Source organism: Sus scrofa, chromosome 6, assembly GCF_000003025.6.
Source record: "Sus scrofa isolate TJ Tabasco breed Duroc chromosome 6, Sscrofa11.1, whole genome shotgun sequence".
Classification (NCBI taxonomy): domain Eukaryota; kingdom Metazoa; phylum Chordata; class Mammalia; order Artiodactyla; family Suidae; genus Sus; species Sus scrofa.
The window spans coordinates 39,567,613-39,583,520 of NC_010448.4; positions in this window are offsets into that span (position 1 = coordinate 39,567,613).

Below are 15,908 nucleotides of genomic sequence, written 5' to 3' on the forward strand. Positions count from 1 at the left end.
ACACACGCATGCACAAGGTTATTTTGTCTTATTAGGGCCACACCTGCGGCATATGGAAATTCTGAGGCCAGGGGTCACATCGGAGCTACAGCTGCAGCCTACACCACAGCCACAGAAACCTGGGATCTGAACTGTGTCTGGGACCTACACCACAGCTCACAGCAACGCGGGATCCTTTACCCTCTGAGGGAGTCCAGGGATCAAACCCACATCCTCATGGCTATTAGCCAGGTTCATTACCACTGAGCCACGATAGGAACTCCCTACATGTATTTTTTTTTTAAGAAGAGGGGTATTTTGTTATAAAGTATATATTCAAAATCAAGTTCAAAATGTATTACCCCAATCAAGAATCCTGGGAGAAAATGTCACCCTGTCCTTTGCATGGAATATTTAAGTTTAGAAAGGTTTCAAACCCCAGGGCCTTCACAGAGGGCAGACAAGTTCCATCAATGATTATAGCAGAGTGGTGTAGGACAATAGGGAAGAGTGAGGTCTATGTACTCCAGAAGACAAAAGCCACAATGACACAGTCAATGTCATCATTGTCCTTGGGCAAGGGCCTCCAGTGACATCACTGGAGAATAAGCACAGATCACTGGCACCTAATTTTTGAGAAATGTCTCCACTGTGGAGGATGCTTCTGGAAGCACGATTACGTGAGGATGATGTCTTATCAGAGATGAAGTGAGTCACTGAACAGCTGTGCCCCACAGGCTGTGGGAACCATCCAAACACAGAAGGAGATTCTGGGCCACCTGTTTGTGACCCCTGAGGTAGGCTTGATGACCCGTTCTAATTTGCCCCTGGGGACCTTGGCTAAACCCTCAAGTCAAGACCCTGAAGGATGATGCTGCCCCTGGCCCAGGCAAGGCAGTAGATCCTGGGGGGAAGCCAGGCCAGCCTGGAAGAGGGCTGTACCACCAGGCCCAGGAGGGTGAGAGGGGACCAGCCATCCCAGGGTCCTGGAAGGCTCCTAATTGACCCTGCCTGAGGGTCCCTGGGAAGCAGCCTCGTTTGTCGGGAAGCTGGCAGATGGAAGAGACTTAGCCATGGTTCAGAGCCAGGAGCTAGAGCAAGGACAGGGCCGGGGAAGGGCTGCTCTCCGGGTTTCCGTCTCAGGTGCCTGCATCTGGAAAGCCAAGACTAGAAGGAGCATTTGGCTGTGGGCAGGCCCTGCTCTCTCCTCTAGCCTGTCCCCATGACCACCCTCCACAGGGCTCCTGACCATCAAAGAGGGAATGACAACTTGCCACTGCTCTGTTAGAACCTTCCATGTGCCTTTAAAATATTTTTTTATTAAAGTAAATAGTTGATTTATAGTGTTGTGTCAATTTCTGCTGTATAGAAAAATGACCCAGTCATATATATATATATATATATATATATATATATATATATATATATATATACATTCTTTTCCTCATACTATCTTTTATCATGTTCTACTCCAAGAGATTGGATACAGCTCCCTGTGCTGTACAGCAGGACCTCATTGCTTATCCATTCTAAGTGTCATAGTTTACATCTACCAACCCCAAACTCCCCGTCCATCCCACTCCCTCCCCTTTGGCAACCACAAGTCTGTTCTCTATGTCCCTGAGTCTGTTTTATATTTTGTAACTAGGTTCTTTTGTGCCATGTTTTAGATTCCACATATAAGGGATATCCTATGGTACTTGCCTTTCTCTTTCTCACTTACTTCACTCAGTACGAAGAGAATCTCTAGTTGCATCTGTGTTGCTGCAAATGCCATTATTTCATTATTTTTCATGGCCGAGTAGTATTCCATCGTGTATATGTACTACAACTTCTTAATCCATTCATCTGTCAATGGACATTTAGGTTGTTTCCATGTCTTGGCTATTGTGAATAGTGCTACTATGCATATAGGGGTGCATGTATCTTTTTGAATTGCAGTTTTATCTGGTTACATGTCTAGAAGTGGGAATGCTGGCTGGATCCTATGGGAGTTCTAGTTTTAGTTTTCTGAGGAACCTTGGTGGTCACAGCCCTCTGGTGTCCAAGGCCACCTGGTTCTCCAAGGGACCACCCAGCTCCACCCCCCCCCCATTCTGTGTGTCATTGAGTAGCCGGCCCCATCTCCTGCACCCTCTCACCTAATCACCCTTCAGCCCTGCTCTTGGAAGGAATGCTTTGAAGCTAATGGGGGATTCTCCTCTCTGCATCAAGAAGATCCATGGGGCCAGAAGTGCGATCAGAGGTTGCTGGTTTGCTGCAAGGGTGTGCAGGCTAACCACTGATGGAGACCCCACCCCTCTCCAGCCCGGCCCCACACCATGCCTCCTCACGCTCTGAGCTCCAGGCACACCAGCTTTCTTGGAGCTCCTCTAAAGGACTCAGAACCCCTCCTGCCACAGAGCTTGGGCACCCCTGCCCCTCTTCTCTGCACACCCCACCTGCAGCTTTCCCGCCCCTCCCTCCTCCGGCACATCCCTCCCCTGTCCCATAATCTCCCTCTTCCTCCCACTCTCCCAGTGGTTCTCAGCCCTAAGCGGACACTTGACATTCTGGAGACATTCTCAGCTGTCCGACCCACCATGATCTTAGTAGCCCCTAGTGGGTAGAGGCTACGAGTGCTGCTAACCATCCTGCCACGCACAGGACGGGCCCAGCCCAGAATGCCAGGAGTGCTGAGGTCAAGAGACCCCACCCTAGGCTACATCCTCCAGCCTTTCAGACCCTGCAGCCTGCCTATCTGAGCCCCCGCTCCACCCCCGCCCAGCCCCTTGGCCTCTGCCTCCTGCACCCTGGCCCAGCAGGTGGGTGTCACTGGGAACTGAAGTCACAGGGCAGGCTTCACTGAAGGCAGATGCACCTCTGAAGGATGATGAGTCTGACGCAGGAGGAAGCACAGCAGGTGGGGTCCAGAGTCTGCCAGCTGAGCAGGAGGCAAGAACAGGCTCATCTGGACACACAGAGGGTTGTGCGTGCTGAGGGTGGGAGACTTTCAGGAGCCTGTCAAAGGCTCAGCCACTTTGCCCTGCGCTGGGGCTGGAAGGAGGCCTATGAGAGGAGCACCAGCCATTTCAGCCACCAGGGCCGTGACTCCATCCAGACAGGCCCACCGAGCTTCTAGCAGGCGCTGTGCTCCCAGGAATGCCCCCACCCCACCCCCACCCAAGCCATGGCTGGCCTTCCCATCATTCCCGGGAAGCCCTAAGCCCATCCTCCAAAAATGCAGCCTCAGTGATACAAGGAAGCACCCATCTGGGGGCCTATCTCCCCGGGGAACCAGGCCCCCCAGTGCTTATTACCATGATGGAAAGCCAGGGATTGACACTTTCGCATGCCCTGCCTGGTCCTTGAACACCCCAGCCCCGCCCCACCTGCCCCAGCACAGGCCTGGCCTGAGCCACCTCTTGGGTACCACGCAGAGGCTGGGGGATGCAGCTTCAGCCAGCAGTGTGAAGCAGGCAGGGCCCTGGGGTCTGGGCCACACTGGGTGCACCCTGGGCCAGGCACCTCAACCTAGAGATGAGAGCATCACAGCTCAGTTGGTGTGGGGGCTTCAGTCTCACAAACCTGGCAAGGCTCCTGGGCCACTCAGGGCTCACCAGCTCAGTCAGCGCATCTCCTGGGTGCTTCATCCTGCTTTTGTTAATTAACTGATAAATTCAACAACCCCTCACCAAACATCTACCATGTGCTGGGGACTGGACAAAGGACAAACTTCCAAAGCTATTGCTTGTTCCAAAGGAGGAAGGCTATAGTGAACAAATGAATCATAAGAGTCAGTGCACAGGGTGGAATGGGAATTCTGCCTTGGCTGTGATGGTCAAGAAAAGCCTCCTGGAGAAGGTGATGAGCAGAGATGTAAGAGCTGAGAAGGAGCCAGTTCCAAGAAGACTGGAGATGGACCATTCAAGGTACAGAAAAAAGCAGGTGCAAAGGCCCTGAGGCCTAAGTAAACACAGAGCACAGAGGAGAGGCTGCAGTGGGTTCCAGGTGCCCTGGCCCTGGTCCGCCCACATAGCTGTGCACTCACTTCTCAGGGACTATGTGACCTCCCTGCTCTTTCCATGGCCTTCGTCCCCTGGCACAGAGGAAGGATGGAGCAAAGGGCAGGTGGAGGGAAGGATCTCAGAAAGAGACACTCTGCCAATCGGTAATGGCTGCTAAGGCAGAGGAGCCACCCAAAGAGCGAGCTGGACCCCAGTGCAGGCTCCTCCCAGCCTTGGGCCCTGGGCAGATGCCCACCCACTCTCTGGGTCCGCTCCATCCATCCTTTGCATCCTCATGCCCAGGCTCAGCTCCGCATAGAGGCTTCCTGGCCGGAAAGTTTATGTGCTAGAACTGAGGGAGAGAGTCACCATCTCTAACCCATCATCCTTCTTAACCTGCTTTCATTCTTTTTTTTTTCCCCTTCTGTCATTTCTAGGGCCACACCCACGGCTTATGGGGGTTCCCAGGCTAGGGGTCTAATCGGAGCTGTAGCCACCGGCCTTCGCCAGAGCCAAAGCAACACCAGATCCAAGCCGTGTCTGCAACTTACACCACAGCTCACAGCAACGTCAGATACTTAACCCACTGAGCGAGGCCAGGGATCGAACCCGCAACCTCATGGTTCCTAGTCGGATTCGTTAACCACTGAGCCAAGGTGGGAACGCCAACCTGCTTTCATTCTTCAGCTTAGATCAGTGAGAAGTGACTACCTACTATGTGCAAGGCTCATTGCTAGGTCTTCTTGAGAAAGGTGGATACAGTGAAGACCATACCAGAAGAGGAGAAATTAGGTCAGTTTCGTAGGTTAGATATTTCCTAGAATAGATGCCATGTATTGCTGTTGTTCTAGAGAGTGTTTCTCTCTCAGACCCTGTTCTAAGTTCGTTACACGTGTTAACGCATTAAATCCTTATAAGAGCCCTATAAAGTGAGTACTATTATCCTTATTTTACAGATAAGAAAACCGAAGCACAGAGAAGTTGCGTGACTTGTCCAAGTTCACAGAGCTGGTGAGTGGTAGAACAGGGATTTGGACCCAAGCATTCTGGTTTCAGAGCCCAGGCTCCTACCTCCCATGCCCTGATGCCTCCTACAACATGGCATTTGAACTTGGCCTTGAAGGATGAGTAGGATATAGCAGGTGGAACGAGGGTTTGCCAGAGAGAAAAAGAGTATCCCAGAGGGTAGAGCCAGCACAAGGAAGACTCTAGAAATCCTATAAAATTGGATTATGATGATCATTTTACAACTACTAATGTAATAAGCTCAGTGAGTAATTAAAAAAAAAAAAAAAAAGACTCCCAGATGGGACAGTCAACACGTGGTTGTACCTGAGATGGAGGCAGAGACCAGGCTCTCCAGGAGAGTAATGAGGGCTGGCTGACAGTTGTGAGGTTCTCTGGGCTTGGAGCCCGGTCATATCCCACCCCCGCCCTCGGCCCCAGAGGCCCCCGTTCTCCCCTCCCCGGTTTACCAGGAGCACCTGCCTCCAGGAACAGCCACAGCAGCACCTGCCTTGTACTTTGCTAGGAATCTCCCCTGATCCTGCCCCCGAGCTCTCCAACAGCACAGCCGGGTAGTGGCTGTCACAGTGCCTGCTTCACCAATGAGGAACCTGAGGCTCAGGCGGGCTGAGAACGCTGCCCCATCACAGTCATGCAGGCTAGGTCAGGGCGCTCACCCTGTGCTGTAGAGCCCAAAGCTCACCGGCCCTCCCAGCTGCTCTCTGATTCAGCCTCTGTCCTGCCTCCTGCTCCCCGCTCCCTGAGCAGAACGCCCCTGCCAGCAGCACAGAGCCGTGCATAGCCTTAATAGCTGCAGAGATGGAGCAAACTGATGGCTGTGTGCATCTCTTTTATGACACCTCTGAGAGTCATAATTCATTTCCCAAATGCACACAGGACTTGGGGGATAGGCTGGGTGCTAGTCACAGACGGCATGATCCTGTGACGATTTTAAGCAAACGAACATCGGGTATTATTTGCTTTTCTAACTATTGCATGGTGCATTTTGGTCTTTTTGTTTTGTTTTGTCTTTTGCTTTTTGTCTCTTTAGGGCCGCACCTGTGGCATAAGGAGGTTCCCAGGTTAGGGGTCCAATCAGAGCTACAGTTTCTGGCCTACACCACAGCCACAGCAATGCCAGCTCTGAGCCACATCTGCAACCTGCACCACAGCTCATGGCAACGCCAGATCCTTAACCCACTGAGCGAGGTCAGGGATCAAAGCTGCATCCTCATGGGGTACCAGTCGGATTCATTTCCACTGCGCCATGATAGGAACTCCCATTTTGGTTTTGATGATGGCATTTCTAAAGCAACTGCAGAAACAGATTAGAGAAGTTACATTTTTAATCTTTGGTAAACACCCAAGACGTAAGGGAGATTTAACGTCTGGAGCTGGTTTTTGTTTTTTTTTTTTTGCTGGGGGCGGGGGGTGATGGTTAGCACTCTGTTGTCTAGAGTTAGGATAAATGTAGCACAAAATAAAACAATATCACTTCCTGGGTAAAGGGCTACATTCTCTCTCATTACTCTCACTTAGGCTATGTACCCGCACCCCAATATTGAGAGGGAAGGAAAGGAAAGCCACCTTTGGAGGACAGAATCACCAGGGCAGTTGGGCTGAGGACCACCACTCACTGGGTGGATTGGAGACCCCAGGAGAAGCCCCTACCCCAGCCCCCACCATCTGGGTTCCACTGTTGAGAGATACGCTTCTCAAGTGACACAAACACTCTCCAGGTCAGTGATCAGTTCAGTGCGAAACAGACGAGACCTTAAATTGGTGGAGAAGGAAGCTGTGATATAGAAAAGAAACAGGTGACTATAACTCCTTGGCCCAGGTAATTGCTGTAAAGGATATTTATACTTATCTTTATATTTACATATATTTTTGGCCACCCTAGAGGCATGCAGAAGTTCCTGAGCCAGGGATCAAATCCACGCCTCAGCTGTAACCTGAGCCACAGCAGTGACAATGCTGGATCTGTAACCCACTAAGCCATAAGGGAACTCATTCAATCATAGTTTTTCAGAAAAAGTGTATCAGCAACAGGCTTTTTTTAGATTTTTTTTTATCATACTGAGTGAAGTCAATCAGAAAGACAAATACCATATGATATCACTTATATCTGGAATCTAATATATGGCACAAATGAACCTTTCCACAGAAAAGAAAATCATGGACTTGGAAAATATACTTGTGGTTGCCAAGGGGGAGGGGGAGAGAGTGGGATGGACTGGCAATGTGGGGTTAATAGATGCAAACTACTGCCTTGGGAATGGATTAGCAATGAGATCCTGCTGTATAGCCCTGGGAACTGTCTGGTCACTTATGATGGAGCATGATAATGCGAGAAAAAATAATGTATACGTGTGTGACTGGGTCACTATGCTGTACAGTTGGAAAAAAAATAATGTATTGGGGAAATAAATAAATAATTTTAAAAAACAAACAAACAAAAAAGGAACAGGTGTTGGGTCTTTGTACCCAGGTGCTGACACATAACACCGTTCCTGCAACCCTTGGAGACTCAGGAGGGCTGAGTCTCTTTTCTTCGCTCATAATTGCTACTTGGGGTCCCCAGACAGCTTCAAGATGGGAGGGGGGACGGTCAGGAAAGAACAAGCTTGGATTAAAAAGTTGGAGATCTCAGCCTCTTCCCCCCACCTCCTGGGAGGGGTGAGGGGCTGGAGACTGAGTTAATCACCAGCGGCCAATGGTTTGCTCAGTGACACCTACATAATGGAACCTCCATAAAAACACCTAAAGTATAGAGTTCCTGTCGTGGCTCAGCAGAAATTAATCTGACTGGTATCCATGAGGATGCAGGTTTGATCCCTGGCTTCGCTCAGTGGGTTAGGGATCCAGCGTTGCCGTGAGCTGTGGTGTAGGTCGTGGATTTGGCTCAGATCCTGCGTTGCTGTGGCTGTGGTGTAGGCCGGCAGCTGTAGCTCTGATTGGACCCCTAGCCTGGGAATTTCCATCTGCCATGGGTGGGGCCCTAAAAAAAAAAAATAAATAAATAAATAAAGTGCTGATTGTTTAAAAAGACAAACAAAAGTTTGTAGAGGGAGAAGGAAATCCAGATTACACCCTAAAAAGACAAAAAAGGGACCAGAGGGGCAGCATCACAGGAAGGAGGGCCAAGCAAGGTGGCAGAGGTTCGACTGATGCTGGGAACCCAGCCCCGGGGCCAAGGGAGGGCAGCGCAGTGGGAGAGGAGAATGCGCTCAGTCAGCGGACACCTGCCACATACTCTTCGCTCAGCATTCACTGTCCAGTGGATGCCAGCCCCTGCATCTCAGCACAAGGGCAATCTCTGCTGACAGGAGAGGGCTAGCCCCGTGCTCAGAGCAGAACAGACCAGAAGGGCCCTGGATTGAACGTCCCCAGGGGCAGCCTTCATCCAAGAATGCCCAGGAGCTGGTCCTTCAGTGAGGACCACTTTGCGACCCGTTCCACAGCATCTCCAGCGCTGCTCAGGCATTGAGCCTTAGGAACCCTCCGCGGTAACCTGCTTCCTAGCCTCTCTCCCTTCCCCGGATCACCCTCCTCCTCCTCCCTGACAGCACTCCCCAGATCAACTCCAAAGTCAACTCCTTGCACTGACATGTTCACCTCCAGGTCTACTTCTGGGGCAACCCCGCAAGGGACAGCATCTCCAAATGAGCCATCTCAGGTCACATGCCCATCCCGCTGTGGCCAGAGAGGTAGTGCACTGACCAGGGGCACAGGTGGTCTGGGACTCCCTGCTGGACAGTGCAGTTAAAAGCAACTGGAAAGTGATGGTGAGGGGGAGTTCCCGTCGTGGCACAGTGGAAACAAATCCAACTAGGAACCATGAGGTTGCGGGTTCAATCCCTGGCCTCGCTCAGTGGGTTAAGGACCATGAACTGTGGTATAGGTTGCAGACTCGGCTCAAATCTGGCATTGCTGCGGCTCTGGCGTAGGCAGGTGGCAACAGCTCCGATTGGTTCTCTAGCCTGGGAACTTCCATATGCCATGGGTGCGTCCCTAAAAAGACGAAAGCCAAAGAAAAAAAAAGAAAAGAAAGAAAGAGAAGGAAAGTTATAGTGGGGGAAGGAAGGACATTTCAAAGAGAGCAGTCGGCGTGATCAAAGGCTCAGACATGAGGGATGGCACAGGGACCGACAAGAGCCAGGAGATGGCAGAGGATGGGCTTGTGGCAAAGGGGGCTGGGACTTAGAGATGAGGTTAGAAAGGTGGGCCAGGAGAAGTAGTGAAGGGCCTCCGTCTATAGTCACATGTGGACATGAGAACAGCAGGCAGAAGGGATTGGACCAATATTGTCCGGGGTCTCCTCCAGCTCTGAAGTGTTGAGGGGCTGGGGTGGTGTGAGGAAGGAAGAGTTTGGTGCTAATCAGGGAAAGGTCATAGGTCACATCCTTTAAGGATCCTTATGGTCTGTCCCTCCCCCCACCCCCCTACCCCCCTACCAGACGTGGCTCAGGGAGCAGATGTGGTTGAGGGTGTGGCCGGATCCAGGATCAGTGTGATCACTGTTCTAGGATCATACCCGCCAGCAGCAAGCCCAGTTCGAGATGGGAAGGGGCAAGGGCCCAGGCCCCAGGTGGACCCTCGGATAAGAGCCGGGGTCACCTCCTGGGCACTGGCAGTCCTGGTGAGGATACGGCTCAGGAGAGGCAGGAAAGGGAACTGGCCCTAAAGGAGCCCATCCTAAGGGCTGGGCACTTGCCAGTGTCATCACCCTTTCTAGCTACAAGGTCAGGAAGTAGATTCCATATCCATTTTACATATGAGGAAACTGAGGCTCAGAGTTAGGGGGCCTGCTGAGGTCAGATAGCAAAAAGGGAACATTCACACTCAGCTCTGCCCAAGTTCAAAGCCAATGACAAGCTTTGTTGTGGAGCTGAGTGACTGGGGAGCCCTTTCGGCGGGGTGGTCAGGGAGGTCTTCTTGGAGGAGGTGGTATTTAAGCTGAGACTGTGAGGAAGCCAAAAAGGCCGGGCAGAAGGAGCAGCAAATATCAGCGCCTGGCAGAGGCAGAGGTGAGACAGAGATATCGTCAGATGTATTTAGGAGTCGGAGCTGGCTGACTCCATGAACTCAAGGGGTCTCCTGTCCCCAAAGGAGCGACCGCCCAGAGACACTAGGTGATAGTTTATTACCTGGAAACCAGGGCACCTGGGCTCCTGTCCTCCTTCGGCCACTTACTTGTGACTCGGCACCAACCTTTCTCTGCTTTGTGTTCTCATCTCCAAAATGAAAGATTCCTTGCAGGGCTGCCCCACAGGGAGTCGTGCGGACCAACGACTCTCAAGCCCTGAAAGGGACCCCTCTGGAGCCTAGAAACGAGCATCAGATTGAAACTCAGATTGTGGACACAAGCGTGAAAAGTGCTACAACAACACACGCAACCAAGGAAGAAGAGAGTCTGGATGGGACAACTGTGGGGTAGAGAGAGCATCTTAGAAGAATCAGCTTTTGTGTGTGTGTGTCTTTTGTCCTTTTAGGGCCACACCTGCAGCACATGGAGGTTCCCAGGCTAGGGGTCCAGTCGGAGCTGTAGCCGCCAGCCTATGCCACAGCCACAGCAACGTGGGATCCAAGCTGCATCTGCCACCTACACCCCAGCTCACGGCAACGCTGGATCCTCAACCCACTGAGCAAGGCCAGGGATCGAACCCGCAACCTCATGGCTCCTAGTCAAATTGGTTAACCCCTGAGCCACGATGGGAACTCCAGAAGGGGCTTTTAACCTGGACCTAGATGTCAGGCTCACCATCAAGCCGAAAAGGAGGAAGATGACACAAGCAGAGGAGGGTATGAAGATGACAGAGCATGGAGCAGGGAAAGGACAAAGATGCATGGAAAGCAGAGCACATGCAAAGACCGGCCTCAGGGAAACCCCAAGAGGGGAAATGCTATTCCCCCAACTGCTGTGATTGCCAGGGAACCACCCATGCCTCTAGGGAAGACCCTCCTCCATCACCCAAGATGGGCCCAGACTGGCCCCCAAAACCCTCCAGGACAGCGCCATCAGCTTGTCGGTAAGACCAGACAGCACCAAACGTGGACGAGAAATGTATAATGAATAAACATTATTTAAAGGGACTGCGTCATGCCATGAATTTTTCAGTGGCAAAAACAGCCGAGAACTTATTTAAAAATGCATGAATTTCATATCTGATTGTAAGTCAAGAGCAGCCAAAAAGAGAGCGGGAGAGTGCAGAGGGGATGGCAAGCGACACCAGCAGCCTTGCAGACCGGAATTAATGAGTTTGTTCCTAACGCGGAAGGAGTGACATGGTGATTAGTTAATTACTATTCAGCCGCCTGTAATTAATGCACAACTGAAATTGGTGTACAATGAATTAAACTACCACATAAAGCTGCTACCCAAATTGAGCCCAGAACCTTGATTACTGATTGAGGAGGCTATTACCGTGGCTTCGCCATTGTGATTGCAACAGGGCCTCCCTCCCGACGTGTTACGCAGTTCGTGGGGAGTTGGGCTGAAGAAATCCACTGTCTGGTTGAGGGTGTGATCCTGAGGTCACAGCTGGGGTGGGGCTCCGTGGGGCTGGAGCCTGGCTGTGGCTGGGCCCCAGCATCCAGCCCAGGGCCTGGCCCACAGAAGATGCTCCGCAATCATGGGTGAAAGGAAGGGGCGTGGAGGAAGGTGGAGGAGTGATGGCAGAAAGGCTGCTGCAAAGGAAGACAAGGATCTGGCCTCCTTCTCCAAGAGCACTGCTGTCATCCCAGGCTCCCTGCCACTCTCGTCCCTTTCTGAGACACAGAACCCACAGTGGAGGCTACGGCAATAGCCCAGGTTCCAGGTGCTCCCTCCAATGCTTTCTTTGACTTGGGGTGTGTGTGTGTGTGTGTGTGTGTGTGTCTTTTTAGGGCTGCATCTGTGGCACATGGAGGTTCCCAGGTGTGTGTGTGGGGGTGTGGGGGTGTGTGTGTGTGGGTGTGTGTGTGTGTGTCTTTTTAGGGCTGCATCCGTGGCACATGGAGGTTCCCAGGCTAGGGGTCCAATCAGAGCTGTACTGCCAGCCTACACCACAGCCACAGCAACGCCAGATCCAAGCCCCATCTGCGACCTACACCACAGCGCACGACAATACCAGATCCTTAACCCGCCAAGCAAGGCCAGGGATTGAACTTGCATCCTCATGGATGCTAGTCAGATTCGTTTCCACTGAGCCAAGATGGGAACAACTCCAATGCATTCTTCACCCAGGATCCAGGGTGATCTTTTATAGAGGCAAGTCAGACCACGTCTCTCCACTGCTTAAAACCCTCCCGTGGAATTCTACCATAATGAGAATAACATTTACTGTCCACATCATGACTTACAACAGGCCCCGTGTGACCTGATCCTTATTATTTTTCTGCCTCACCTCCCCCTTATTTATAACAGGGCCCAGCCATATTGGTCTTTCTGGGCCACAAAATCTCCAGGCTCAACTCCACCCCAGGACCTTTGCATGTGCTGTTCTATCTACTTGGAATACTTTTCCCAAGCTTTTCCCATCAAGGAGGTCTCGGCTGAAGTGTCACCTTCTGAGAAAGGCCTTTCCTAACTTCCTCAACAGAACTAGCCCCCCCCCCAATTCTCTGTCACAAGACCCCTGATTATTTCCTTCACAGCATCCCCCAGGACCTGAGTCACCATCTTCAGGTGCGTCATCCCTTGTTCATGCTCTGTTCCCCCATTAGAACATAGCCCCCACGAGAGCTGAAGGGGACAGTTTGCTTCCACGTGTAGCCAGGGTTCTAAGACTGGTGTCTAGTGAGGAAAATCAGGCAGGGGGACCCATCACAGAGGCCACACAGAAGGTCTCTACAGATGATGGGCTTTGTGTCTCAGGAGACACCAGAGGCAACTGCTGGGGAAGGAGAAACTCCGAAGCTCCTCCCAGCAGAACTCCTGGTCACCCACTGCCCCCGTCACCCAGTGGCTCCAAAAAGAAAGTAAGCTGAGAATATAGGAGTTCCATCGTGGCTCAGCAGAAACGAACCCCACGAGAATCCATGAGGATGTGGGTTTGATCCTTGGTCTTACTTAGTGGATTAAGGATCTGGCATTGCCATGAGCTGTGGTGTAGGTCACAGATGCAGCTTGGATCTGGTGTTGCTGTGGCTGTGGTGTAGACTGGCAGCTACCACTCCAATTCAACCCCCAGCCTGGGAACTTCCATATGCCATAGGAGCGGCCCTAAAAAGATGAAAGAAAGGAAGGAAGGAAGGAAGGAAGCAGGAAGGAAGGAAGAAAGCAAGCTGAGAGTTTAGTAGAAGGGACCCAGTATGGACAAGCGACGGTGAAGTCAGAGGCTGGCCAACACCAGGGCAGGTGAGGCTTCCAGCCCATGCAGAAGCCATCGCCAGTCAGACGGTTTCCTCAGGCTGTAACCAGGTTGGAAGCAGAGATCTCTGGGGATCTTCAGGCGTCTCCTCTGGGACCCACCTCCCCCCAGACCCAGAGCTCTGCTGGGCCCTCCTTCCCATAGACAGGGGCCATGGGGACTAAAGTCTGTCCACCGGACCCTGTTGCAGGTGCTGCTGTTACCTGTGCCAAATGACCCTTGAGACAATGGGGTCCCTGGGGACAGGAACCACATCTTCCTCTTCTCTGCACCCTACGCAGAGTGGCCTGCCACTGCCACTCTACACACAGCAGTATGCCAGTCGGGGCCCTTGTAGTTACAAGTAATGAAAACTAAGTCAAACTGGATTAATTTCTAAATGGAGAGTTTATTCACTCACTGACTGAAAAGTCCAGGGTGGCTTCAGGCATGGCTGAATCCAGTGCTCAGTGTGATATCATCAGGACATCACCCCTTCTCATCTCTCAGCTCTGCCTTCAATGAGGGCTTCCCTCTCAACCAGGATTTCCCTAAGCAGAAGTCCTTAACCATTTTTGTGCCAGTCTGGTGACACCTACGGACTCCTTCTCAGAAGAACTAATTTTAAAATTCATAACATATACATAACAAAATAAATGGACAAAATAAAATACATAAATATCTAAAAATATGTTTTATTTAAAGAAACATTGTAAATCAACTCTAATAAAAAATGTTTTAAAATAAAAATTTTTTAAAAATAAAATGCTATGTATTTATTTTATGCATATATATTTATTTTATAAATTTATATGTATTTGTATATGCATAAAATGAAATAAAAACACAAGAAACCAATTACACTGAAATACCTCCTCTCTATGCACCAGGTCAAGAACCTGTGCCCAAGGGGTGGTCCCCACAGCTCTACATCCACATGTTCACCTACTAAAGCCCCAGGATTGGTCCACACTGGGTCAAGCTAGGTCACCTGACCATCTCTGAACCAATCACTGGCCAGGAGGATGGACTAGGCTGACTGACCAGGGCTGGGTTATATGCCCACATGGCGATGGGAGGATAAGATGGGGTTCAGACTCCCCTAAACCACAGTGAACTGGGAGGTGGAAAAAGAGTGAGGGGTGACCCCAAAGGAGAAGTGGACAGAAATGACAAATGCCCACTACACTGCTGGCAAGTGGCCCAGAAGGCAACAGCAGAACGTGTGCTGTAGAGGCAGGAATGTCCGCCCTTGTGAGTGACGTGCCCGGCCCTAGCTCGTGGAGCAGGGGGACAGCTGCTTTTGTGTCTCAGATTCCCTACCTAGTGACTTTGATCAAGTCACTTAACCCTTCCCAGCCTCAGTTTCTCCATCTGCAAAATGGGGAACATAATCCGCTCACAAGGAGCAGAGATTAAGCTCTTTTTTTTTTTTTTTTTTTTTTTTGTCTTTTGTCTTTTGTCTTTTTAGGGCTGCACCTGCAGCATACGGAGGTTCCCAGGCTAGGGGTCTAATCGGAGCTGTAGCCACTGGCATACGCCAGAGCCATAGCAACTCTGGATCCGAGCTGCATCTGTGACCTACACCACAGCTCATGGCAATGCCAGATCCTTAACCCACTGAGTGAGGCCAGAGGTCAAACCTTCAACCTCATGGTTTCTAGTCAGATTTGTTTCTGCTGCCCCACGACGGGAACTCCTCAACTCATCTTTATGCCTTCTTCTCTCCATAAGTATTTCTGAGCACACGCTACATGTATGCATCTGTGACAGGGGGCCACAGGCGCATAAGGCAGTTTCCACTCAGCGCAACTTTAGGTTCAGCCGCTAACAGGCCACCAGCAAGCCCCCCGTGGCTCTGCAGCAGGTTAAGTCTTTGGGAAGGGAGGGGCTCAGGCAAAGGGCTCAGGTAAGACTGAGGTTAGGGAGCCCTGGGGAAGGAAGGGGGTTCGTGGGAGCTACTCAGGGCAGGGACTATGACTCAAGCCAGACCCAAGGTCACCTTGGACCCCCTCAGGCCAACAGCCCCTGGGCTTGCCTTTCACCATGCGGGCACCGCATCAGAAGGCAGAGCCACCTCAGGGGGGCTTCAACCCCCACATGGGAGGAAAGAACACGCTCCACTCCCCCAAGCTAATTGCACACATGGAGATCTGAGGACATTTAGTGTGGCCCCCAGCTCAGTGCCCAGGGAGGGAAGCAGGATCGCAGGGCACAGGGGATGAAACAGGACCACTGGGCCCCCTCCACCCAGGCTGTGGCAGGAAGGGCAAGACCCCATGCCCCCTTCCCATCTGCCTTAAAGGGAAACAACGACAAACCCTGAGCAAGAACCCCACAGGGGGCCTTCCAGGCGTCCCCAAGCCTCTGCAGGCCTCAGTTCTCCCGCCTGTAAAATGGGGGCAAGAATCAGCTTCTGTGCTTGAAATCACATGGATAGATGGAAATGCCTCTCCCAGCAGGTGCTCCAGCAACTCACATGTACAATGGAACCAGCTCAGGAAGGATGGGATCTTGGGCCTGGCCCTTGGGCACGGAGCAGGCCCTCTGGGGAAGTGAGCCCTGCCAGTCCCATCAGGCCCTGCTTCTGCCTGCCACCGCTGGG